Here is a 26,411-nt window from a genome sequence, read left to right as displayed (position 1 = left end):
AAGGTAAACTGGAGAGCGCTGAAGTGCTGCTGGGGGCTCTTTTCCTATAAACCAGATGTGAACGTACTGAATAAATATATTCACCCCCCAGTCTTGCTCGGAACTCCTACTAAACTCCCCAGGGAAGGGCACCCCAGGACTGGAGCGCTGTTTGAGTGTTTGAGGTGACGGAAGCGCAGGAGAGGAAAGACGATAAAACAAACGAGTTGCTTGAGAACCGCTGATCCTCACAGCGCTTCCAGGGCTTCCCCGCCGCAAGCGCTGCTTGCCTGGGCTGCCCGGCAGCCCTCTCCCTCCTGCCTCAGCCTTCACAGGATTCACAGGAGACAGCTGATGAGGGGAAGGCAAAAGACGAGTCTTCCGATTAAAGGGGGGGGGCGGAGAGAGTTTTATTGTATCGGATTATTTTTAAAGAGTCTTTAAAGAGAATGTATTTATGCTACAAGAGGGCAGCACTTCACGTGAATTGTCCGTAAAGCCTGAGGCACGTCCCGCTGTGAGCAGGGCATCCAGCCTAGGCTGGAGAGCAGGGGGTTTCCAGTTATCCCGCAGTTATCTGCGCTGCAATTAGGACTCGTGTTGCAGCGTGTACAGGCTGAGCGACCTTGAGCAAACAGGCGGCTGAGAAGTAAGCATCGGCACTTTCATCGTCTGCTCCCTGCTTCCGTACATCCTAAGGATGAGAAGAGCTTCTAAAGGAGGCATTTATGCAGATGCTGTTAGGGTCTGGCAGCTCTCTAGGCTTTGGCACGATGCGCTTCCAGGCTTTCCCGGTTGCTTTATTGATGTGTGGCCGCTGGGAGGGATCCCGGGCGGCGGCAGGACGCCTGCGGAGCTGGAGCCGGGCCCTGCGGCCGGCAGGGGGTGGTGCGGGCCCGGGCAGCGCCCGCCGGGAGCAGCGCCCCGCGGGCAGCGCTGGGCGCGCCGAGCCGCCGGGCAAAGCGGCTCCCCAGCCGGCCCCAGCGGGCTGCGCCGGCCTCTCCGTGCCAGCCGCCGGGCAAAGCGGCTCCCCAGCCGGCCCCAGCGGGCTGGGCCGGCCTCTCCGTGCCAGCCGCCGGGCAAAGCGGCTCCACAGCCGGCCCCAGCGGGCTGGGCCGGCCTCTCCGTGCCAGCACCCGGCCACTCTCGCACCAGCAGGAGTACAAGGTGGGGGGCAGAACTGTCGGGGGTCTGGGAAGCTCTCTGGTGGTGATCTTGCTGTAACTGGGCACAGTAAAGAGCGTCTCCCATACTGCTCCGAGTTGTGAAAGCTTTCATCGGTTCCTGGGTAGTTTCAGGAGGGGTGAAGTGCTCCACTGCCCCTGGGCCCGAGACAGCTCCTTGCCACGCCAAAGAGACAGTCGGGGCACGCAGCTAGCAGGCAGCCAGAGGTGCTGAGGTGTCGAGTGGGCTCTCTCCCACACCACACTGCATGGAGGGCTCATGTCAAGAATGTCAAATATGGTAGCAGCTTGTCGCAGCAGAGCTTGCCAAGAATTTTGGAAACTGGACACTATTTCTTGATACTGGCTTCCTCCACTATGACAAATATATGCCAGTAAACATAAAAAAAAAAAAATAGTGACAACCTCCCTACTAATAAAAATTAAATGTCTCTAAAGAAAGTGGTAATAATGACACTGAAAACGTATACTATGTTATATACCTGCCTCAAATCAGGCATTAAATGCAAATTCAAAATCTCTGTGTTATTTATTGCACTGATTGTAATGAATTCTGAATTATTTATGTTGATAGTAGACATTTTAAAAGTTGATTTTGTGAAAAGCTCAACAAGTATCATGTGTACAACACCTGCTAATGAAGGTAGGTGTGCTCCCCCTTACTAGTCTGTGCATGAAACCCTGAAGAAAGTAATCAGTATGGAAAGCAGGGACCTGCTCTTCCAGACGTTTTGAGCTGTTCTGGTTTTTCTTTGATCTGCCTCATCTCTCTCTCAGATGCATACAAGAACTTCCCTATGACTTTTTAACTCACAAGCATGTGGGATTTTTGTTTTAAAGGAATAGTACATAAAATGATTAATTCTGTCATAGTTGCACTGTAGTCTTGGGTTTAGTGTTGTGAAGGGTTTTCTGTAACCTAATGTATATGCAAGTCTATACCTACATTTTGAACATACATTAAACCTGCTGGTTGTATGAGTATTACGCATTTTATAGAACTCTGTATTTTGTATATGTATATATAAGATGATGAATTAGTATATTTTGCATTTAGTGTATTTAAAAACTATGTTGAGGCATGTTATTGCTTGAAATTGTCTGAGCATCATTTGCAAAGAAGAGTTAGGAGTCATTTGTGTTTGCTGGACCCTGTTGACTTGTGATTTGCATTGACATTGGATAGATGATTACAGATTTTGTCCTTCACATTTGCTCATTCATTTGACATATAATTCCTCTAATGCGTATCATGACTGTTTTTCTTATGTTTGTTTAGTAACCACAATTTGTGGACAGTCTCAGAGGGAGATAGTATTCCTCGTAGTGTGCAAACCACTGATACTTCTCTGGAAGAAAGTTGGTTTGTAATTGAATGTATGAGAACAGTAAGATTCTTAATATGATGGATTAACAAACATCCTGGAAGCCATTTATTATTTGAAGGCAATGATTCAGTAAGAATTCTTCATTACAATCCGAAGATGTTTGATTAATAGTGTGCTTAAGTGTCTTTAAATTGCCACTTTTGATATGCAAAACAATTAAACACTTTATTTCTGAATCATCTTGTAAATATTAGCTGAATTTTTTTATTCAGCTCACAAGATAATATTTATAGTTTGTTTACAGTTTTACAATTCCTGGTGATATAAAACTACTGACTTAACATAGCATGAAACTGGTCACAGAAGAGGTTTTTGCAACAATAGTCTTTAAATGCAATTTATGTGATTTGTGGAATATCTGATAAAGAAATTCAAATAAGAAAACCACAATATTTTAAACAAGGCATACTTTTGTGGTCTTAAACGTGTCAATCACTTCACTATTTAAGTTAGCAGGAGAACTAATACCCTGAGGAATTCTGTAATTTTTTAATTTATTTATGTTTTAAAAGAAGGAGCCAGAGAAGTTAATGTGCTTGGTGTGGTGTGGGAGGACTTTTGATGAGTTTAGGGTAGGTTGTTTTATTTCTGTTTAAAGTCAGTCCCTGTGTAATGGAAAGTGTAGTACTCTATAACATTCAACAGGTTCTTATGAAGGTCTGTTGCATTTCTTAAAGTCTTCTGCTTGGGACATGGACATCTTAGTGTGGCTATTAAGGGATTTGTCCTTTTTATGCAAAACCTTTTCTCTCCTATCCTTCTTTAGTACGTCCCTTCAAGAAACCTTCATGGTTTTCTAGGGTCCTTTCAGCAATACTTAATAAAGACAATTAACCTTTGCATTCACAGTCAAAGCATTCATCCTTTAAACCATTCTTCATGGAAGGTCAAGCTGAAATGGTTTTAAAGCAATATACACGCAAATTTCTTTTCTCTGTGTTCCTATTGTGGGATTTCCTCTCCATCTCTCAGTATGTATAAAGACTAGACATAGTTCAGGAAGCTGGAGAGAATTCTATGCATAAGATATAGTTGTTCAGCAGAGATAGAAAAAAGGTCAAGACAATGGCAGTGCTCTCACTATACACTTCAGAAATCATTCCTGTATTATCACTGCAGAGGCTCTGTGTAACCTGTGGCCAAGCTTTTTGACATTGTACATTACAGCTTTGCTAAGCTCAACACTCTTTAAATGGAAAATACATCAAAATCTGAAAGCTTGGTTAAAGGGAAAAAAATACTTTGTCTTCCTGTTCTTCATGGTTTTGGGAAAAAAACTGTGTTTTCCTCTGCCACTGTATTTTGCACTTAAAGAAAATAGATGGAGATTTACATGGAGGTTAGCAATACATTCCATTCCTGAAATGGAAGAGGTTAGTGTATGATGCTACTATAAGTTGGGTTGTTTCTATAGATCTGAATGTAAGATTGGAAGACAACGTATAACTCACGCTAGAGCCTTTCAAAGATGAATCTGTAATGTGAAGACACATTTGTGAGTCCCAGTCATGCATTTGTACTATGTTCCTTAACCTTTTGGAGGTTGATACTGTTTTCCCATCTTCCTGATAAGGCCAGGAGTAAGATTGTTTTACTTAAAGTGTTACGGCAGAAATGCCGCAAGAGACATTTCCTGTGAAATCATTTCACCTTGTGGTGTTTTATATAAATTTTGTAAATCCGTATCTAATGTAGTTGTTTCTAGGTCCTCTAAAGATACAGCATTCCAAAGGACAAAGATAAGGATTTGAATAATAATAATAATAAAAAAGACACTCTGGGTTACGAATAGACACTTTTCTTACTTTGACATGGAAGTTCCCCATGGGGAAAGTACTGTCATATTCTTCTCTCCTTCAAAAGAAACCTGGAGAACATGGCTTAGAAGCTGTACTATTTCCTTTATTTTGAAACACTTTGCACATTTAAAGAGCTTACAGAAATGTTCTTAATGCCCTGTTATATTTTTGACTGCAACCACATATAATGCATTGTAAAGCCAGAATTACTTAGTCCAAGAAGGAAGACACATTTATCTACTAAGCCATCTGATCCTTTGCTAATTCTTAGATATTACAGGTTAACTCTTTGATCCACAACAAAACCCTTCTTCATGAAGAAAGATGTTGTGAGGTTGCTATCCACGAGCACTGGGTTTTTGTTCCTTGTGATGGGAAGGAATGACTGTTGGCTAAGCCACAACAGTGAGAGACACAAAATGCGAGACTTTATTCTCAGCAGTATTACTGCGGCTAATCACACAAGGCCAGATTTACAGAGGTACTGACTAAGTCAAAGCAGGCTTCTGGTGTTCAGCAGCTTTAATAAAAAACAGTGTTCTTTCTGTACCTACCTTCTTACACTTCTAGCTAACACATTAAGGAGGATTGTGTGATATAAACTCTGTGTATTTGCAGTTGAAAAGTAATAAATGAGGACAGAGTATCTTTTTCTGCAATTTAAAATTAGCAGTACTTTGTTGAATGATTGCAGTTACGTCAGCAGGAGCACATCAGTGATATGCCCAAAAATCGGTGCCATAAGCAGTAGAAAGCCTCAGCCATAAAAATCTGGCCTTCAGCCATATATCTCTGTTTTAGCAATTCTCTTCAGTTCGTGTGGGCAGCATGGTCTGGAATTTATAGGTTCTACCTTCCTGCTCCTACAACTCTTGAACAAATTATGTTAGTAAACACAGGCTGCCACTACTGAAAAATCACATCCCTTCCAGTTTGTATTAAGGTAATAGTGTACATTTAATGGTAGCACATAAAGTGAAAACTGAATTAATTTTAATTAATGCTTTCTAAATGCATTGTTCTTTGTACCATTAACAGCGTGGAGAGTACAGATTGTTGGATCAGATCCACAAAGGCAGTTTTGTTATTTTTGCTCTTCAAGAGGGGGGTTGATGATACTTCAGCTTCTCAGTTATGTAGGTTGTCTTCTACACAAAATTGTTCATTAGTTATTTTGAGTGAGGTTCAAGAAAGGGGGAAAACTTCCTCACTTCCTATTGAACACAAGCAGTGCAATTGCCTAGGTATGCTGGGACCTGTAGTTGAGAAAGTAATGATGTAAGCCACTGAAATTACAGAAATAAAAGTAATTATTAATAGTAAATTTTATTATTTCTAGTTAAAGCTAGTCCACACACATAAAGCGCTCTGTAAAGCTCTGCCCTTGAACTGATTGAGGACAAGTAAATGAACTGTGTTAGAGGAAGGTTTCGTGTTCACTCAGCTTGGCCTTCCATTTAACAAATTTCCAGCATATGTGAAACAAAACTAAAAGTAAAGAATCAATAGAACCTTTGCTGCCTTTATAAGCTAGTAAGTTTCTGAACATAGATCAACAGATGACAAAGATTGAAATGCAATTTAAAACTTCATGAGCTACCTATAATAAAGGGGAAGACAGCTAGTTGAATTAAGCCTCAGAATCTGGGTTTTATATCACTTTCAGTTTAAAGCCTTATATTGGAAAGGGTGTTAAACCTGAGCTCAGGAAAGGTGCTTAGCTGCCACACACTCAGCCTGCTACTCTGTGCTAAGGGGTCAGGGCTGGGCAGCCCCCTCTCCACTCTGTCTTTTTTGATTGTGCTTGAGGCTTGTGCAAAAACATGGGTTGGTTGTAGGCAGCTTTGGAAGTAGTCGAGCTAATACTAGTAAGTTACACTGAGAGCTCCAAGTCCTGTTTTCCAGGTACATTCATTATTTCCCTTAGGAACTGCTACGGGGAAGGTACCTACAGTGCAACAGAGACTGTCATGTAAAGGAATCCACAAAGACCCTGCTTCACCACAAGACACGAAGCGCTTCAGTTTTCCTGGTCATGCTGCTTAGGCAGATCACACTACTAACACATTTGCTTGCATATTTACCAGCTGGACTAAGAGGAGTGTTTTATGATTCATCCTGCTTTAGGGTCATTGGCATCCCTCCCCTAGATATACTGAATTCTCCTGGGGACCCCAATGAGGGTGTTCAAAGGTGTGACCTTGAGCAAGAGTGACCCCAATGGCTTTCACTGGGTAAGTGGCCAAATGAGGTACTAAAAGCCTGGGTCTTCCTTTTAATGTGTGTTTTTTTTACTATTAGCTTAAACTACATATATCTTAAACAGTCAAAGGAGACTGTAACTCAACCTGGAGGGATTGTTTCTCTTTTGAAGAAAAGATTGAGCCATTTTTCTGTATTCAAAGTTATTGCTTGCTCATGACAGTTCTGTAGAACTTTTAAGAATGTGAATTGCATTCCATACAGAAAATTCTGACAGGGTTATAAGGCTTCATACATAAGAATTCAGTTTCTGCTTTTTTTTTCTTTTTCTTTTTTTTTTTTTCTGTAATTTGTCTTGACTAATTCAGAAGTCTCCCTGCTGAGCAGGCTGGCTTATGTGTAAGGAAGGAAGCTGAATAATCTATGCCTCAATAAATGGCAGAGAGAATTTCAGAATGTATTACAAAAAGGCTGGAAGTTTTTCCAAGAAGATTACTTAGCTTTAAAGCTGAAACTCATAGCATCATTTATTACTATAAATAGTTTGAAAATTAGCTCTGAATAAGTATAAACTAGGAGACGCTCACTGTAAAAATCCATTCCTCCAAAATGACACAAAATCCTCTCAGAAGTTTAGAGCAGTTCAGGAAAAAAAGAAAAAGACAAAAACTGTGATCAAGGTCAATCTGTGGTTTTTCTAGCCTGAGTCATCACCAACAGATGGTAAATACTCTGTAGAAATCACTCAGCTGAGTTACTCCAATTTATGGGGTTCCTAAGGCATCTACCCTTACTCCTAACCTCTAATACTCTTTGTCAGAACCTGAGTTCTCTCTGAAGGTTCTGACAGGTACCAGCACACAGGCTTGTGTGCAATTATGCATTTTGATACAGCTTGGTAATAATTGGCTTCCCTTTTATTTCTTCTGTAACAATAGGATTTGGTCCTAGCACAAGACTGCCTAGCTGTGTCAAGCTTTAAAGGTTGTTGCAGAAAAAGCTGGCAACAAGCTGGCATTGAGTATCGCTTCCTGTAGGACTTGAGTTGACATCTACTATTTCAGATACACATCAGTTTAGAAATACTCTCTGTGCCATTTCCCAATGATTCCTGCAGCTGAGCAGACATGAGATGAATGCGAAAACTGTCCATCGAATAGACTCATGTTCCCACTTAATCTTCATGCAGAGAAAATTATTCTTCTATTTCATCAATGTTTTATTAGATTTTCCTGAAAAAGCTGGCAGAAGAATATAATTCTTCAGAGACTATCAAGTTCCTTAGCGCATGCTGTTTCCCCAGTACTGGCACTGACATTGTAATTTCTGTAAGTATATCTTGTTTTTAGGAGAGTGAGTTACTATTTTTAGAATTGGTCTCACACCTTTTTTGTTTCTCCCCCAACTCATTAGGTACAAGTGAGTATGTGATTGGAAAATTATCTGTTTGTTCAGATCAGAAGAGACCCCTCTCTAGTTAAGCTCCTTGTTTTGTTCAGTATTGTTTTAGATGAGGTAGATAACTTTCACTGTTCATGCAAATATGTGCATCTACTCAGCCTAGTGAGACTGCTTGAGCTATTGCTTAATAAAATTATGAGATTGTGAGTAGTCTCTGTGTCTCATGATAGAATTTCCATCATACTGCTGATAGGCATAAAGCAGAAGGCACCTGAGGTCCTGTCTATCCTATTGAACTCGGACTTTTGCAAGCCTTGATCAATCAATGAATGTACCTAGTAGGCAGAAAATTGCAGCATGATGAGCAGAGCTAAGAGGGAGCACTAGGGAAGCTGTGCTGAAGCCTATCACCTGATATGTCAAGAATTATAGATTATATTGAGTAAAATTTATTTTGGTTTTGGGCGTATGCTGCTGCATTAGACTACAATGCTATTATTTTGTAATAGACATGCAGAGCTTGCCATTGCAGTTTTAGAATAGCCAAGTGGAATGTAAAGATTTGAAGCTGAAAGGGAAGGCTGAGGGGTGCAATAACAAATGACAGTACAGTGACAGTGTGCTGAGGTGGTGACAAACTGAATCAAAAGGGCTGTGTAGCTCTCTGCACTGCTGCTGATGCCTCATGGACATATCTTAATTATTCACATACTATTACTATGTTTTGCAATTTTTAAGACAAAGCAGAACCCAGTGTTTTGTACTAATACTACTGTTTAGTAAGTAGTGTGTCTGTGGCATATGCAACATTTAAAGCACGTAGAAAAAAAATAAATGAAATTTATTTGTTGAGGTGCTAGAAAAGTCAAATGACTTACTTGGGTGCATAGGGAGTGATTGGGCCAGAAAATCTCAGAACCGATGAAAGCAGATGAAATTACTGTCCCAGTAGAATGTTACCAGTGAATTGGTAAACCATGTAGTTTTATGGTTTACTTGCAGTTGACAAGGCATGTTTGTGCATAGACTCATTTACTTTATAAATTATGGATTTCTTTAATAGTTGATAACAATGCAAAAATATCCTGTAGCATTGATATGCACTTCCTGCATCTTGTGACTCCTCCCAGATAAAGCCAGTAGCATGAAGAAGGAAACAGGAGAGATAAAAAGATGCAAATCTATTGGAAGAAGCCAATAGCACCATGTGAACCAAATGAAGGTGCCTTCCACTGTCTTACCAAAGTCAGTTTGACACTGTTCTGTGCTCTTCTGACCTGGTTTGACCTGGCAGCCGATTGCACAGATTGGCTGTGCTATTTTTCTAGCAGCAATAAAGTGCCATGAATTTTATGGGACCAAAACATTTTCAAACAAAATCCAAAATAAAATACAGGTGACTCGACTCAGCAGTGGTGCAGAGGTAGTAAGCTCTGTTGGGGGGGGCTGGCAGTGGCAGCTGGTAGCTGGGGCATCTTACCTTGGATCATCCCTCACAAAGCAGAATGGTTCTAACAGTGTTAAGTGCCCATTCTGTGAATGATATTTTTCAGACTTGCGTATGCTGAGTTGCCACTATTGATATTATTCCAAAATGTGGCCCAAGAATCATGGCATGACGTTTGTACCACAATACACAAAGCGCCTGCTTGCTGCAGATGGTAATGATGGCAGTTTTATTTCTTACTTTTTTATTATTTGCCTTAATTTTTTTTCTTCTGATCTTGTAAACTGAAAAAAAATTTGAAAGTTTCACTATGAAAATGTTTTCTACATGAGGAAGTTAAATACTTTTTCAGTTCAAATAAACCCCATTTTCCCTTAGCTTGCAGTATTTGGTGCTCACTCATACATATTTTTACCCCAGTAGCATACAAAGAATTGTTTTTTACAAAATGATTATCTGAAACAGATTTAAATGTAACCTTAGAGCATAAAACATGAAACAAGAAAACAGAGTTAAAACTTTTAAACCAATCAATTTTATTCTGAACACCGCAATTGCTTCTGCTGTCAGAAGGAATAAAGTTTACTGCTGTTGGAAACTTGTAAAAAGTCAGATGTGTTCCTGTAAAACGCCTTGTCAAGTGCAAGTAAACCAGACCACACATTTCAAGAACCAAACATCTCCTTATTTTAGAGTCTATAAGGTTTGTGTTCTAATCACCCGATCAGAAGTCATTGCAACAATATGAATTGAACAAAGAGAAGGAAACACTGTATTCCTAAATGACAAAAAAATCCTGCTCATTAACCTTCTGAGCTGCCTCAGCCAGAATACACAGGATTCAGTTGAGGAGCCAAGGCATGCCAATATCCACTACTGAATTAAGATTAATATGGATGTCTTTGTAATTATTACATCTGAATAAAACTAATCCTTATATTAATACAAGTTGTATCACAAGTCTTAATGACAGATACAATCCCAGCTTTTTATTGAGAAAATATATTCTGTGAACCTTTCAAGGGAAGAGAAGACAGGAGGAAGAATAATTATTTGTCTGTTCAATTCATTCTATTTTAATCTAGAGCCGATTATAAAAACTAATTTTTAAAAAATCTACCTTTAAAAAAATATAGCTTTTAAAAGAAAGGTAAAATTTTAATGCATTCCTCACCCAACAGTTTGTATCTGTATCACTTTGATGGGAATTGTGTGCTTCTATTGGACCTTCTGAAAAAACAAAATAAATTAAAACCTCAGAGCTGTAAACTTTCACAGTCCAGGGCTAAGAATGAGGTGGTAGTGCTGTTTATTGGGATAAATCAGGTGCTACTAACAAAATTTCAGTACCAAAGGTTAATAATATTATCATCAGTAGCTCTTGAAAGAGACCTGGCTTCCTAAAGGCAACTTAATTTTAAACACTGAGACAAGTCAATCAGTATACACCTAAAAATATGCATTGAGGGATGCACTTTGCATACATGAGAGTCTAGTTTTGTCTTTCTAGCCTGTGAGATCTTGAATTTTTTTGTTTGCTTATTCAGGAACATAGGCACAGGTGCATTACTTTATAAGGTATGGGTCTGCTTGTTGGTGGTTACTGAGTAGAGAAAGAGAGCTTCCAGGGGAAGAACAGGACACTGAGAAATAGCCTTCTACTCAAAATTCCGTGCTTTCTGTTCTAGTGTTAAAACATCTTTCTCACAAGACTGTTTGTCTGGGGATGGGGGGATGTTGATGACCTGGAAATATAAATGTCAGCTCAGCCAATGTCCATTGACTTCAGCCTGAGAAGTTAAAAGGTGGGCCCATTTCCCATTTTCATATTTTGCAGTATCATAACTGATAGCCTGTAGCATTTTAAGTGGCTGAGGGCACAGTGGAAAGCAAAATACTGAGGTACCAGTACAGTTATCTCAGTGCTTTTGGGAACAGTATCCTGGATCATGACTAAATGGATGTTTCTGATTCTGAGCCAATGCCAACAGTTTTGGCAAGGTTGTATCAAGGACAAAAAAAAAAAAAATCTATGTAATTTAACTTTTTTTTTTTCTTTTTTTTTAATCAAAATATCTTTTAAGAGCTTCCGGTGTATTTTTGGGTTTCATGGTGCAGGGAGGAACCCATTTTCACTTGACACTCTTTGTTACACCTTGTACTTTGAATATGCTCTGGTTAGATTTATTATGAAAATTTAGGTAGGTAATATCTAGGTAAGATAAGCTGGTAGAAACAGATCTGTTCATGATCACAGCAAAAATTACAAAAAGTATTATTTCCTAGACATCTATTTTGAATGTCAACATCAGAAAGAAAATAACTCTTGTCCTTTTAACTCACATGGAAGGATACAATTTCTGGATGATAATATGGTTACCCATTGATTTCTGGAAAGAAATACAGGAAACCTGATTTTAGATGTGATTTAGAACACGATGAATGCAGGAAAGTTACACTTCTGTGAAGGGCGTTGGTCTCTAAACTTTTCTGAACAGTTTTGTAAAGTTGTCACTACCTAGGCCAAATAATTAATACTGCAGCAAAATATCAGTGAAAAAAAAAATAGATGGTGACAAAATACCATGTCAAAGAATCGCAGAATTGTTCAGATTTTAAAGGGACTTTTAAAAGTCATCTACTCCAACCCCTCTGCAAAGAACAAGAACATCCTTAACTGGACAAGGCTGTTCTGGGCCCCATTGAAACTGACCTTGATTGTTTCCAGGGATGGGACAGCTACCACCTCTCTGGACAATCTGTTTCACCATCCTCTTTGTAAAAGACTTTTCCCTCATATCTAATCTGAATCTTTATCACCCATCCATCCTTCTCATGCCCCCTTTATGTACTAAAAGATCACAATAAGTCTTCTCTAGAGCCTTACCTTTTCCAGGCTAACAAATCCAGCTGTCTCAGCATGTCCTCGTCAGAGAGGTGTTCCAGCCCTTTGGTCATTTCCATGACCCCCTTGAACATGTCTGTGTCCTTCCTGTGCCAAAGACCGCAGATCTGGGTGCAGCACTCCAGGCGGAGTCTCATGACAGAGGAATAAAGGTCCTGCTGGCCATGCTGCTTCTGATGCAGCCCAGGATACTGTTGGTACTCTGGGCTGGGAGCACACATGGCCAGCTCATATCCAAGAGATGCCTGTCATAGATCTTCCTTCAATTCTTTCACCTGTGGGATATGTGTGCATACACCTCCGTCTCTTCCTGAATAAGCAGTATGGGATAGGCAGACTCATCTGAAGTGATCATCAGGTAGACCACGCCTCAGCTGTGGAAGAGGTTACAGTAAAGAGATGCACCCCTGAGTCAGAGACTGCCTTGCCTGCTTTCTGCCTAAGTTCCTCCACCACTGAGGTTTTTTGGTACAGAAATTGATGTTAAAATTAATATATTGCATCACATTTTTAAGAAATTTTTTGTATTATGAGACATCTGCATTATCTGTGCAATTAAAGGGATTAGCATGTTCTGTTTTCCAAATACATAAGTGGGAAAATATGTTATCTTCAACAGCTGGCAGTTGATATGGATAAAGAGGATAATACATAATTAGTATACTACAGGGTTTTGATTTATTTATTTTTATTTTCCATTGCTTTTTTTTTTTTACCTTACCTCTTCTGATTTAGCTTTATGGCCATTCAGTAGTTTTCTGAAAAACTTCCCTAAATAAAAGATTTTTGCTGGGCAGTGTGCTGATTTAAGGTACTATATTAGCTGAATAAAAGCCATTGTTCTCTTTGAATTCTGCTTTCCTCTAATTATAATAATTCAGTCCTCTTCTAAGTAGTGTATGTATTAAAGTGTCTATGTGTACATATAGGGCCATATGTGTGTACAGCTTTTACAGGACTATATTTGTCATTTTATCTCATTTCACGTTTTAAAACTTTTTGTCAACAGTGCCACAAGAGGTGTTCTGTTGTAGTTATAGACTCTTGGTTTGCACCTGATTTCATAAGTGCTCATCAGAGCACTCTCATTAATTAAAGTAAAAAGAGTAAATATTTGCTAAGGTTTTCAATACTTAAAAGAATGTGCCCTGTATTGTGATATGTTTTTAAGAGAAGAAATAGTCGTATAAACAGGTGAGGAAATTTTCCTGTGTCATGATCAGTGAGATTGGTACCAGATTTATGCTCATGGACCTTGTTGCTGTCTAGGGGCTTTCTTAGATACTCCCTCATTGATGGCTGCAAAAGTTCAATCCACTCATAGAACCAGGGCAGTGTGTGGGTCTAATTACTGCAACGCTGTGTGTGCATGTGACAATGGCATTTTGTAGCTGAGAAGAAAACAACAAAGGCAGTAGTCATCAAAATTCAACGGTCTTGAAAATAATGGGCAAGGGCACCTCAGTTTTAGTAACAGCCATAGCCAATAATCACAGTGAGCATACTTTGATTTAATCTTTTCTCAGCCAGTATCTTCCTGAAAAGGCAGGTTGGCTGCCAACCTGCTGGATGGACTGACCCATCCTCCAAGGGGAGGTGTTGGAGGGCAGTCCTGGCTCTGCTGCTGCCGCCTCTCCTGGTGTTTTTTCATCTGGCTGTGCTGGGAAACGCTTCCCTTCTACCTTGTAAAAGTAGCTCTGCTGAAAAGACAGTGAGCTCTCAGGCCATATTAGTTTCCCTTATGATGTCTGTAAAGTAAGGCAGTCCCTGTTGCTGCATTTCATTTGGTTTGTGTCCCACAAAACATTTTCTTTCTCAGAGGACTAAACTTCAGCTCACCCTCAACTCAGAAAATCAAGCCCAGGCATATATTTTTATACCTCGTAAGTAGTTACAGTGGATGGAAGAAAATGTAGGCTAGTCATCAAAATAAGGGGCTGTGTTACAGCTTTTGCAGCCATGTAATCAAAAATATTCTTTCCTTTTTTGCACTGAGCCACTTGCAGTTTGTAATACACCGAAAAGAGATTTTGTTTCCTTTTCCCCCTCTCAGTTTCCAGCAAGGAAAACAAGTGCTCTGCTTCAGCAAGTGAATCCAGCCATGCTTGTGATACACATACAGGCTGTGTGTGAGAATTATATCAATAATTACTGTTTAGAACTGCTCTGCATGCAGATGCCACAATAGGGAATGTGATACATTCTCACAATTGAGAATGTATCACACAGTTATGGGAAACACAATAGGAATCTTTCTGTGAGTGAAATAATTATATTTTAATCACGTGGAAACCAAATAATCTAGCTAGCTCTAAGTCTTTATTCAAGTGTAAAAAGATCATTTATGCGTTGTAATGCACCCTTGTTCAAATAATTGTGCTGGAATATTCTATGAAAGTTTTTGAGCAGCTCTGTAATAGCCATACTGTTGGGTGACAGCAGTATCATTAGTAACCTACATAAATATTTCTAACCACGTGCATATTCATCTCTTACTCCATTGTAATTTAGGACAGTGTTTTCTATATATTTCAAGAGAAATTATCTTTACTTGAAATGCTTCCCCAGCCCAAGCAGCTCCATGCGCAGGTTGGATGATCCTGTGCTGGTGTAGGAGAGAAGACACTGTTTGCTGTACAGGAGTACAGGAGAGTGCTGGGGAGGATTGCTGTTTGAGGTCTGTTTGTCTGGAGAGGCACAGTGCTAGGTAAGGCAGCTCTCGTGCCTGTTTGAAATACTTTTAATGAGGTCCTTAAGCAAAGGTTCTTAAAACCCTTAAGCATAAAAATCCTCTCATAAGCAGTAACTGAATAAAAGATAGGACATATATTCTTCCCCAGGAATGGAAATTGATGGAAATATCCCTAAATACTTATCCTGTCTTTTTATGGTATCTCCAAGTATCCTCCTGCAATGACCCATTATTTGTCTGATCTGCTGCAGCTGTTCTGTTGGTCATAAATAAACAAACAACCTTGCTTCCAGTGCCTGCATGAGTATCTTGAAAGAGTAACATCATCAAAAATACCCCCCCTCCTCTTCCTGCCCCACCCATGAAAATCTGAATAAGCTTGGCCTGTTTCATTTAATGAACAAACAAAAAAAATGAGACTTGATAGAATGCAGGGCAACTTCAGCATATTAAAGAACTTCATTGTAGCAGAGAAGGGCATAATAATAGGTGCACAGGCTATGTGCGCATCCCCGTCAGGCAAACAAATTTATAAAAGGGAGCATGATTAGCTGCTGGAGTAAATTTACCAGCAAAGAGATGAATTGTCAATCCATTGATGTTTACTGGTTGAGACTGAATGCCTTTCAAGATGATATGCCGAAGGCAGTCATAAATTATGCTTTAGTCTAATTTATGTTACTAGCTTAATGTGAGTAAATAAGGTAAATGGGTGAAATAAACCTGTGACATTGAGAATAATCCGATTTTTCCTTAAGACATTAAATATCTGGAAAAATGGAGTAATCTCAAAGTGTCTGACTAAATCATTAACAAAATGAAGCAATGTTTGCAAGTGCCATAGCACATATTCAGATGGGCTGCAGTTTTTAGTATGTACATGCAGAGATTTTCTGTTTTTATTTTGACCCAGGTTTTGTGGAAAAGATATACTGCATTACTGAAGGTAGTGTAGCCATGCCAAAATGAGTTGCATGTATGTGCTATATCACCTTTGACAGATGGATATGCATAGTGTCCAAATGGCAGTCATGGCTTGAATTTGATTGTGTTTGTTGTGCGGATCAACTTCTTCCTGACTTTTTCAGAAGACTTTAGCTGTACAAAGATGTAAAAAATAGATTTGTAGGATATTACCTAGTCAAAAAGGCTTAGCATCATCTTTTGTTTGGAAAATCTACCCTCCTGTCCTTCTAGAATCTACTAGAAAGTATTTTCAAATTAATAGTATTTTAGGCAGAAATCCAGAGCATTATATTTGCTGCGTGAGACTATAATGTAGGAGTTGTAATATATTCCCTAATTAAAAATATCATGCACAGTAGTGATTTTATTATTCATTTATTATCTGGACCATTGAACTAATCTGAAGAAAAGCAGCATTCTCAGAGGCACAAGTGAAGAGGTTTCCTTTCTATTTTTCCAGCAAAAGGGACAATATTTTTTGTTTGAAAAATAAGGAGTTCTCATGCCTTGCTACAAAATTATTGTTAGACTTTAGATAAATAAAGGTTATATTTCTTTTCTGAAGGAACATTTAGGATTACTTTTGTGACCTTTATGTTTTGTGGTATATGGGTAATACTTCATAAATGTAAATAAATAGATTTAAAGAGATAAAGAGATTGAGAAGCAAAAAAAATAGGAGATTTGAAAATAATGTATAAAATTTAACAATTCTTAACTGTGAGACTAAAGCTAATTTTCAATCATTTAAAAGATGGAAGACATCAATTTTAAAAATCAGAATCAATTTCTCTCTAGTTATTTTCTTGTTGCACTAAGCTTACAAGTATAGGGTTTCAGCTCACATATATTGTACATATATTTTTGTCCATGTCAGTGACAACTGGAGTCAAGCTGTTGCAGATTCAGGATGCAGAGATTTGGCTGTGAAGCGGTAGAGGTGGAGTCTGCAGGTCCCCAATTCAGTCCCAAAGTCATAAATGGACTTAAATAATAAATTCTAAGTGAGAATATACCAGTGAATACTATACAGTATAGAATGCATAGTGTTTGAAATCCACTATATACTTCGTAAAAATTTGTCCTCATTTTCAGTTGTATTATGTATGATGTAGGTCAGTTCTTTCCTTAAGCATCTATGCCTACCAGTGCTACTGCTTCTGCTCTTCTGAACTTTGAGATGCTATCTATATATCAATAACACTAAACTATAAAGAAGAAAGATTTATTTCTTCCAAATTTTATTAGACCTACTTTACATTTTTCAGCCTTCAACCAGATCATGGGTTTTGAATTTTTGTGGCTTAGCAGCTTTTTGATTTTATATCTTTTAAATTTTTCCTACCTCTTCTCTCCAAAAAAAGAGAAAGATTTCACTCTTTGAAATCAAGAAGTTTATGTGGTAAAACATGCAGCCCATTTTTAGTTTCTTAGTAAATGTGTTCAGAGTAGCCCTGGAGATTCAGGACAAATAGTTTGGAAAACTAAAGCCTGAACCCTAGAATTGAGCAGTGCTGCACTGACAACTGAGTGGTCACCTTTCCTTTTTAGATTTCCAGATGCTGAACCTCCTTTACTGGAATTAAAGTAAAACAACGAGCATGTATATGTTCTCAGACCTCTTTCTTTTGGAAAATCACATTATTTGTATTGCAAAAACTTCTGCTTGGTTCACTTTACTGTATGTCTTCATTATACCATGCTTTTATACTACTATTTAATTGGTCTATGCTACAAAAATAAATATCATTATTTTTATAATATAAGCAAATTAATAATTATGTGTGTGTACCTGAGTTCTAATTTTGATTTTGTCTATCTGAAACCAATTCATATTCCAAACTAATTCTTCCAGACTGTTTAACTCATGACATGGCATTTTATTCAACAAATGCAGCATAAAATATAAGGATTATGGACAAAGCTCAAAGGTAAACTTAATGTGCCACTCTGCTGACAAAACTTCCTTATTTATCTTAAAATTCTGAGCTTCTATACTTCAATAATTCTCCTTTGCACCACAGAATATATCTAGAGTATAACACAGCATTTCTAAATTTTCTGTTGCACACAGCACAGAAATTACATTGCCTTTTTATTTTCTGAGTGCTGTCTCACAAAGTAATATGATACAGAGAGAAGATAGCCTGGAGAGGATAGCCAGTGTATGGTTATGGCCTCTAAGCACTTTGGTTTTTCTCAGCATGAGTTTGCTAATTCACATATTGATTGGTGTTCACATATCATCACTTTGCCATTAGGAATCCAGTTACTCCCTTCAAGCACAATTTTAGGAAGATCATCTCACCATAATTTCGGTTGGCACAGGGTGCTTTTCCCTTCCTTGAAAAAAAAAATAAACCCATGCAATACTGGAATAAAAATGCTGGTCATGAAAGGTTACACGAATACATGTGTACCAAAACTTTTTACAGTTTGCATGCTATTAAAATTAAGTTAGAAACTTACGTACATATCTCTTAAATCCATTACTACATACAGCTTTACCTTCACAGAAAACCAGATTAAGTCATTTATTGCTGTCTAACACTAGGTCATAAACAGCAGTTTTTTCCCCTTCATGATTAAGCATCTTAATCCATTAATCCTTATGAAAAATGTAAATGTTTATATTAGTCAATTAGAGCAAGCTTTGTTGTTCACTTTCAATACACACCTGATTTATTATTCAATAAATTTTGTCTTTTACATTTTTTTTTCTGCACTGTAACTTTGCTGCTTGAAAATCCAGATGTATGTTCTAATTGGTACTAGGAAAACCTAAGTTTTATTTTGGCTGTAAATTTTAAGTGTTACTACTTTCAAATCTGAATTTCTGTCTATTTTGGATTTTTCTAATGGAACAGCTAATAGTTATTGATCAAAGGTTTAATGTTGTTCCTTACCCTAGCTGCCAAAACACACAAAATAATTGCAGTGTCACTCGCATTAAGCTTCCCAAAATGAAAAACTGTGGTGGAAACTAATACCTTGTTGTGGTGATGTGAAAAATTCTTGCATAATTCTAATGAAACAAAGGGAAGCCAGTTTAAGATGATGCATTAAAGCAGTTTAAGATGATGCATTCTTTCATATCAAGCAAAAATGGAGAGAGACGTGTCTGCAAGTAATTTGAAGATGTTTAAGATCTAAAACTATCTTGTTAATTGGTGACTTGGTCTGTAAAGCAGGATGCAGTTCAAGCAGGACAAATGGAATTTATTGCACTTCAGTAAAAATAATCAGCTGAGCAATGAAATATAGAGACTGTCCAGCAAGCCAAAAAGTGCAAAACAATTGGGATTTTTTGTTGAAGGCAACACCGGTTGTCAAGATCATTTTATTGTGAGGGGAAAAAACACAACCAAACCCAGCACCCGGTATCCTGGGTTGGTTATTGCACTTAAAATAAAACATTGGCCAGCTGAAGAGATTGCAGAGAAAAGCATGGTGAATGATCAAGTCCAGAAAACATGACCTGAGGAGGAAGGAAATAATCTGCTTCCTTCATGCAGTGACATGAGCTAATGAGCTAATATTGGAACAAGGGAATTTCAGACATTAAGACATATTGTCAAAGACTTGGGGCAGAGTGAAGAGAGCTGTTGTAGAGTATTCAACAATAGATGTTTTATTGAATGGCCTACATAGAAGCCTGTGAAGGTGATTCTGTCTTAGGAGGAATAAGCAGATAAAGATTTTATGAGATATACTTCCAGTTCAATTTTGTGTAGTTAGTAAATGTGTGTATCCCAGCATGGAATTACATAAAAGAAAGAGTAATCTTAAAGAGGCAAAGAAAACTTGCTACTTTAAATTATTTACATGTTTTTTAGTCTAGGATGGTTTTGTTTTGTTTTTTTTAATTATGTCCCCCCTTGAATTGCTTCACCTTTCATGCACTCTAATTCAGCTTATGTTTTTCCAGTTAAACTGACATAAAAAGTTACTGCACACTTTTTCTACACATTCCCTTCTGCATAATAGGAACTAACCAAAGAAATCATTAAAGTATTACTTTATCTTTCCCTGCATCTCTGCTTGAAACTTATCCAGGCTCTGACTTTCCCACTCTTCAATAAGTTACATCCTTGAATCTTGTTAGAAAAATTGTTATTTTGTTGTTTCCATGGAGAAAACCCTTCTCCCCTGCCCCTCCCTCTTTCTGCATTTATTACTTGCAACAATATGTCTTTAAATGAATCAGGAACCTGAAATATTTCTCAAAATACTCTGTCAGGCCAAATGCCAATGTTCCGTCAGGAATGCCCACTAGCTTTTATCAATATTGCTATAAAATCCAAGTCTCAGCTCACTTGAGTTTGTTTCTGTCAGCTGATTTATGTTTCTAGTCAAAATGTATTGAAAGCATAAAACGAAGCTGAACGGCCTTCAAAAAAAGTGGTGTAAAATTGAAACGCTGAGCATAGGAAAAGGCTTCTAATCTAACAGTCTCAGACTGCATTATTTCCACATTTTATTCTTCATTGGTCATGTTTTTAACCTTCTTAGGGTTTTTTTGCCCCTTTGGAAAGAAAATTGTTTCCTTTGCAAGATTACCTTGGGAAATTAAATTGTCATATACTTTACTACAATTGACTCAAATAGTGCTTAGATTTTAGATTGTCTATAATTTTCTGTTGGGAAAATTCTAGAGAATTGAAACAAGTGAAAGGAATTTCCATTTGTCAACCTCTCTGATTCACTACTGGCATCTAAATAACCCTCTCTGGTTCTTTACTTTACTCTGTTCTCCCAAGGTCATTGGAGTTCTTCTTTCCTTCCACTGCACCCCAATGTCTTTGAAACAGGAATTGCAGCCCACTTTTGTGCCTGCCATTCAAAGCCACACCCACCTCACATTTTCCCTGTTTTGTACACCGCCTGTGTCCCCATGTGCTTAGGTAGGAAAGGAGGTCCTAGAACTAAGTCCAAAACTGCCTTTCATGCATCTCAGCACCTTCCATGATTGCTCTTCATGTATTTTGTCCCAGATACAACTTCTACTCAGCTATGATAAACCTCTAGGCAGAGGAAATATACTTACCCAGTAAGCCTGTATAGAACGTGAGTTTTAGAAGCACATTTCTGGAAGAAAAGGTGGAGAGGAGTAATGAGAAAAATGGGTCACAGGGTTGGTGATGCAGAGTAGGACTTCTGTGTTATATCACACATGCTTAATGTCTTTAGCAACAAAAACAAAAATGTTTTTGCTTCCCAAGGCAGTGGGAGTGTGGAATCAAGGAAAGAAAGGTAGAGGAACTTTTTATAACGCCGTTCCTTTTTTATGGACGTCATGAACAAAAATATTCCACAAGACTGAATTTCTCATTCATGGCCTCTGTTTTCCACAGATGGATGAAAAGTGGATAATTATAAGTGAGGAAGACAGAAGGCCTGGTGCTGTAAGAACCATTGCTGTGAGTCATGAGCCTGGAGCACATTTCTTTATGACAACTTTGTATATCTCACTCTGTCCATGAGGTTATTCATTCCATGGTAGTTCGCAGCAGCACATTGGGTCAGTGGTGTTCCAAATATATTCTTGCCTAGTACAGAAGAAGATAGTGTCATCATGGACGTACCTTTCTTTGGAGACTGCTTTAACTGGTAATAAATATTAGACTTCCATTTCAGACATACAGAAAGAATGAGAGGTTGGAGAATAATTCTGATAGAGCATCAAGCTTTACTTACTAAGTTTTTTCTGTAAAGGAGAACTAATCAGCAGGCCCATTATCACAAATTATCTATCCCCTTAATTTGCCAGATGGTTGAAAACTTGATCATCTGCTAGAAATTTATTTGGGTTTATGTTGTTGGACTTTTAAAAACTTTTTTAAAAGCTTTTTTTAAAACTTTTTTTGAAGCAGACTGACATATTTCTTTCCACTGTCACAGGTACTGACCTAGATTTTTGGGGCATATACCTAAGTTCAAAAAATACCCATGTGCACCCATGGGGGACCCCAGCTGGAGCATGTGATTGCCTGAAGGAGGCTGTGAGCCCTTGGAAGCTCTGTGCAGGAGCAGGTTTGCTGTCAGGACTTGTGACCTCAGGGAGGACCCACGTTCGAGTAGTCAGTGCCTGGATTCAAGTTGGTGGAGAAGTTTGTCTCCTGTGGGACAGACATGTTGAAGAAGGGGGAGTGTGAAGGGTCCTCCCCCTGAGGAAGGAGCAACAGGCATGTGTGAAGAACTGACTGTAGCTCCCATTCCCCATCCCCCTGCCCTGCAGGAAGGAAAGAGGTAGAAAATTTGGAAGTGAAATTAAACCCAGGAAGAAGGAAGTGAAAAGCTGAGAAAAGCTGTTTGACAATTTAGTTTTTATTTCTCATTACCCTAGTCTTATTTTGGTTCATGATGAATTAAACTAATTTCCCTAAGTCAAGTCTGTTTTGCCCATGATGGTAGTTGCTGAGCGATCTCCTTGCATTTATCCTGACCTGTGAGCCTTTCATTATATCTTTTCCCCTGTCCAGCTGTGGAGGGGAATGATTTGATGGGCACCTGGCCTGCAGGTGGCCCACCACACCCCAAACCCATGAATTTGTTGAGTTTGACTGAGGCATCAGTACTGACTCTGTAGTACTAATCAATAGAACAACTCTCTTAAAGACATAACGAGCCTTTGTTTCACGCTGTTCAATCTGTATTGTTGTAGTTGTAGATTCATAAACAACTTGCAAGATACAACTTTGATAAAACCTTTATTGAAACACTTTAAAAATCAGAATGTTTGATAATATTGCTGTTTCTGATGAAATTTTGGAAGAAGGTGAATCAAAACAAGGCAAACTCTAGAGTGCACTGCATTCTTCCACCAAGGATTTTTGAAACCCAAGTGTAATTCCTTGCATGCAACACATACATTTCTCACCATCAATGTGTGTCAAAGTTTTTGAAATTATTCTCACAGTTTACCATATTTTTATGTTTCTTCTTGAGTATTTTCATGTAATTCAGTAACACTAGACAAATGACAGTGACAAACATCACGAATGGTACTCCTTGCTTCTCCTGCTATTTTCTGTTTTGCTGTTTTCCCCATTTTTAGACCTTAGACTGGTCATTGAGAAAGACACATTGAAAGAGCTACACTTTTGAAGTTATTTTTCTCTGCAGAAGAAGATATACATCTTTCTGCTAAGCCAGTTCTATTGACTGACATTCACTCTTGGCTTGTTGGTGTATCTGGAGCAGCAGAAGCTCCACATGACCAGGCAGCTGCAGGGCCGGCACACTTGAGCAGCTGTGAACAGTTTGACTTTAGTGTCAAACAGTTCATTGGCTGTATAACTCAAGAAAGTGAGTGGAAGATATGCCTGAATAACCACGGAGTCAAAACTTTGTAAAAGTATAAAATTCACATATTGGAATAAATGTGAAAAGACAGCAAATTTTAGAGTTAAAATAACTTCCAGAAATAAAATAGCTTCTAGAGATTGCTCTACATATTGCACTTGAAGAAATTTATTTTGCCGAACTTAGAAAAAAAAATTAGCATTTTTTTAGTTGTATAGTCAAATATTAATTAATCTAATGTACAATTTATAGGAAAAAGACAGAACAAAAGAGATAAAATTAAATAGGCTGAAATATATGCATAATATGTTTCTTGTGGAAAGAAATGAAAAAGGCTGTTTTTATCACTGTTGGTAGTAGAATAAAATTATCTTACCTGGAAGAAAAAATTAGTCAATGATATTTGCATTACAATTAGCAAAAAAAATTGCAACAAATAAAATTATTCAACCAGCTTGCTCTGCATTAGATTCTTCAATGATAAAATAAAATTAGGAAGATGCAGAATAGTGTGAATTTCCTAGTATCCATCTTTTCTTGCTTAGCATATATTAAATGGCAAGTTAATCAAAATTGTCACTCTCCTGTTCTTTAAAGAAGGTGCTTTTAGTTCATCAGCTTATTTTAAACCTGTAAGTGTACTTGGAAAATTGACTAGAAACCTTTTAGCAGACTGCTTGCATTTTTTACATTACCGTTGATTCGGCAATTATTATTCTTGCTACAATTTTCCAGGTAGAATATAATCTGTTGCCTGCCTAATGTTACTGAAAGCTTGACTGTGGTTTTTTCAGTTTGTTCAGTCACTGGTGAGAGATTTCATTATGGTATCTTTTGTTAGATTCAGAAGTAAAATTGACTGACATGAAATGGCATAATTTTTTTTATAAAAGATGTTTATAAAAGATAAGAGCTTGTACTCCTGTTTTTGAAAGTGAGTCCAAAAAGTATCAAAAACCTTACTGGATGTTCACTTAGAATTAAAAATTTTATGACTGCAATACCCCAAGTCCTAAGGTACTGAACATTTAGGGCTTTTACTTGTTCTCAGTGAACTTATTTCTATGGGAACAATGCTAATAAAGTGGTTGACTCCTTTGAACTATAGTATGTGTGGTGAAACTTATGTGAGTTTGTATTTTACCAAGTTCTAGTTCTTCTGTCACAGGGAGGAAAAAAGGGCATTTCTCCTCCCTGTCCCTTTTATCCTAGCTGGCAATTCATTTTATATAATCAGTTGTTACATTTTAATCTGAAGAGAAGCAGCAGGAAGTGTGATCAAAACTTCACATAAAATTGTTTCTTTTCAGATTACAAAAGAGCTCTTCAAAAGGCTTCAGCAGGAAAAGAACTTACAAATGTACATGTTAATTGGTAGAAATGAGTGCCTAATTTCTAATTGTAATATGTGTCAGTTTAGCTTCTAACCTTTGCTTCATGTTTCATTTTCTCAGCTAGATTGAAGAGCCCTTTACTACCTAGCTTTTTCACTCTGGGAAGATACTTTCATAGAGTAATCAAGTTATTCCTTGTACTTTTTATTAAAAGAAACAGCTTGAGCTCTTTAAATCTTTAATTGTAAAAGAGATTCTTAGGTACTAAAATTTTATTTGTGTTTTTCTTTCCTAAGAAAGAAGTGTGTCCTTAATATGTCCTTAGACATATTGCCTAATCCTTCAGAATCCATTTTGAGAAAGGAGCATTTAACTATTGAGATCTCTCTGGTGAGATTAAAGATCTGCCTCAGTAGAGTAGATCCTCACTGCAAGGTCTACATCAGAGTATATATTAATATGAATTTTTTTTTAATATGTATATGTGTGTGTAGGTATGTTTCTGTGTCCAGGCAAAGGTTTTAATATGCCTTTTTGTGTTGTCATTTCATGAATGACTTGACTTCCTGAGCATATTTTCATTGTTGGCCAGAGCACTAGAACATTCTTTTCTCTTTTAGTCTGTATTGAATTTGTACCTGTTGTTGTATGATTAAATTGTACCTAAGTATGTATGTGAGTTCTGTGTTAGTTAAATTCACACAGTCCATAGGAGCTCTGTCCCTTGCAGCACCCAGGATGACAGCTCTGGAGGTGACACACTGCAGCTGTGTGGTACAATGCCCATTTATCCCTGGGCAGCATTTATTTCCTTGGTCACATAGGCCAGGAGGCATGGCATCTTCTAGTGTGGTACCAAGTCTTGACAACAGGGAGGATGAAAGGTGCCAGTGACTTGACTTCTCTAATAATTAATATAAACTTATGTTTTTTTAAAGTTTTTACTTCTACGAGGAGCTTCTTAATCCATAATCTCAGTAAATCGTGGATTTACTGGAAGATAGTACAAAAGATCTTAGATAACCCAAACTTTTTTGAGTGTGTCAGTAAAATGACAAAAGCAGCAAGAAAACCTCTACTATTTTGGAATCTGGCCCTCAGCAAAATAATGCACAAAAGCACATGGGAAGGCACAGTAAATATGAGTTTTAACTACTCAGTGATGCACATACCATTGATCTGATTTTTAAAGTGCCGCTATATTTTTCATAGTGTTCCCAAAGTAATGAATAAATTATGAAGACTATCACTGTGCATAATGCATTCACATCATGACTGTAAATCCTTAAACCATAACACCACAGTTATCATCTACCTTGTCACATTTACTGTAAGATATTCAGCTTGGGTTGTGATTATGTGTAGGTTCTAGCTGTAGAGACCTTTTGGAATTATGAAGTGAAAATGTAGCTACTGAAATACTGTATAATATTTCAAGTTCAAATATTGAGGGTTCTCTGTTTTCTTGCCTTGTACAGATTTCAGCAATAATATGACATATTTAATAATAGCATTTAATACCTCTACAGTATGCTCCCTGCAGTACTGTGTAGCTCTTTATGAGCTGAGAAAATATGTAAGGCATTGAGTGAATCTTTCTTAACTGAATACCATTGCTGCAGGGCTAACATATTAAAACACATTCAGTACATTGAAATTAATGAAGTATTGTCTGTGTCCAGTGGGTGCTGTATTAAGATTTTTTTGGGGGACATATAGAGGTAGATTTACAGAAACTGTGAAAGAACAATCATCTTAGCTTATTTGGTTTAAATACCAGATGGATAGTCACAGGTATAATTCCTGTGC

The 26,411-nt window shown here is 37.9% G+C and overlaps 1 protein-coding gene across 1 annotated transcript in view; it reads left to right on the top strand.

The window, feature by feature from the left end:
- Positions 1-1,117: 1,117 nt before the first annotated feature.
- SGCZ (sarcoglycan zeta) overlaps positions 1,118-26,411 on the top strand; it is a 396,272-nt gene continuing 370,978 nt past the window's right edge. The window contains 1 exon segment of the mRNA XM_088056576.1: positions 1,118-1,146. The gene's annotated coding sequence lies outside the window, so the exon portion shown is untranslated.

Source organism: Pseudopodoces humilis, chromosome 6, assembly GCF_049639895.1.
Source record: "Pseudopodoces humilis isolate 2021_Gansu_Grassland_sample_001 chromosome 6, ASM4963989v1, whole genome shotgun sequence".
Taxonomy (NCBI): Eukaryota; Metazoa; Chordata; class Aves; order Passeriformes; family Paridae; genus Pseudopodoces; species Pseudopodoces humilis.
The sequence above is the reverse complement of the archived record's forward strand: the minus strand, read 5'-3'. Positions and strand labels throughout refer to the sequence as shown.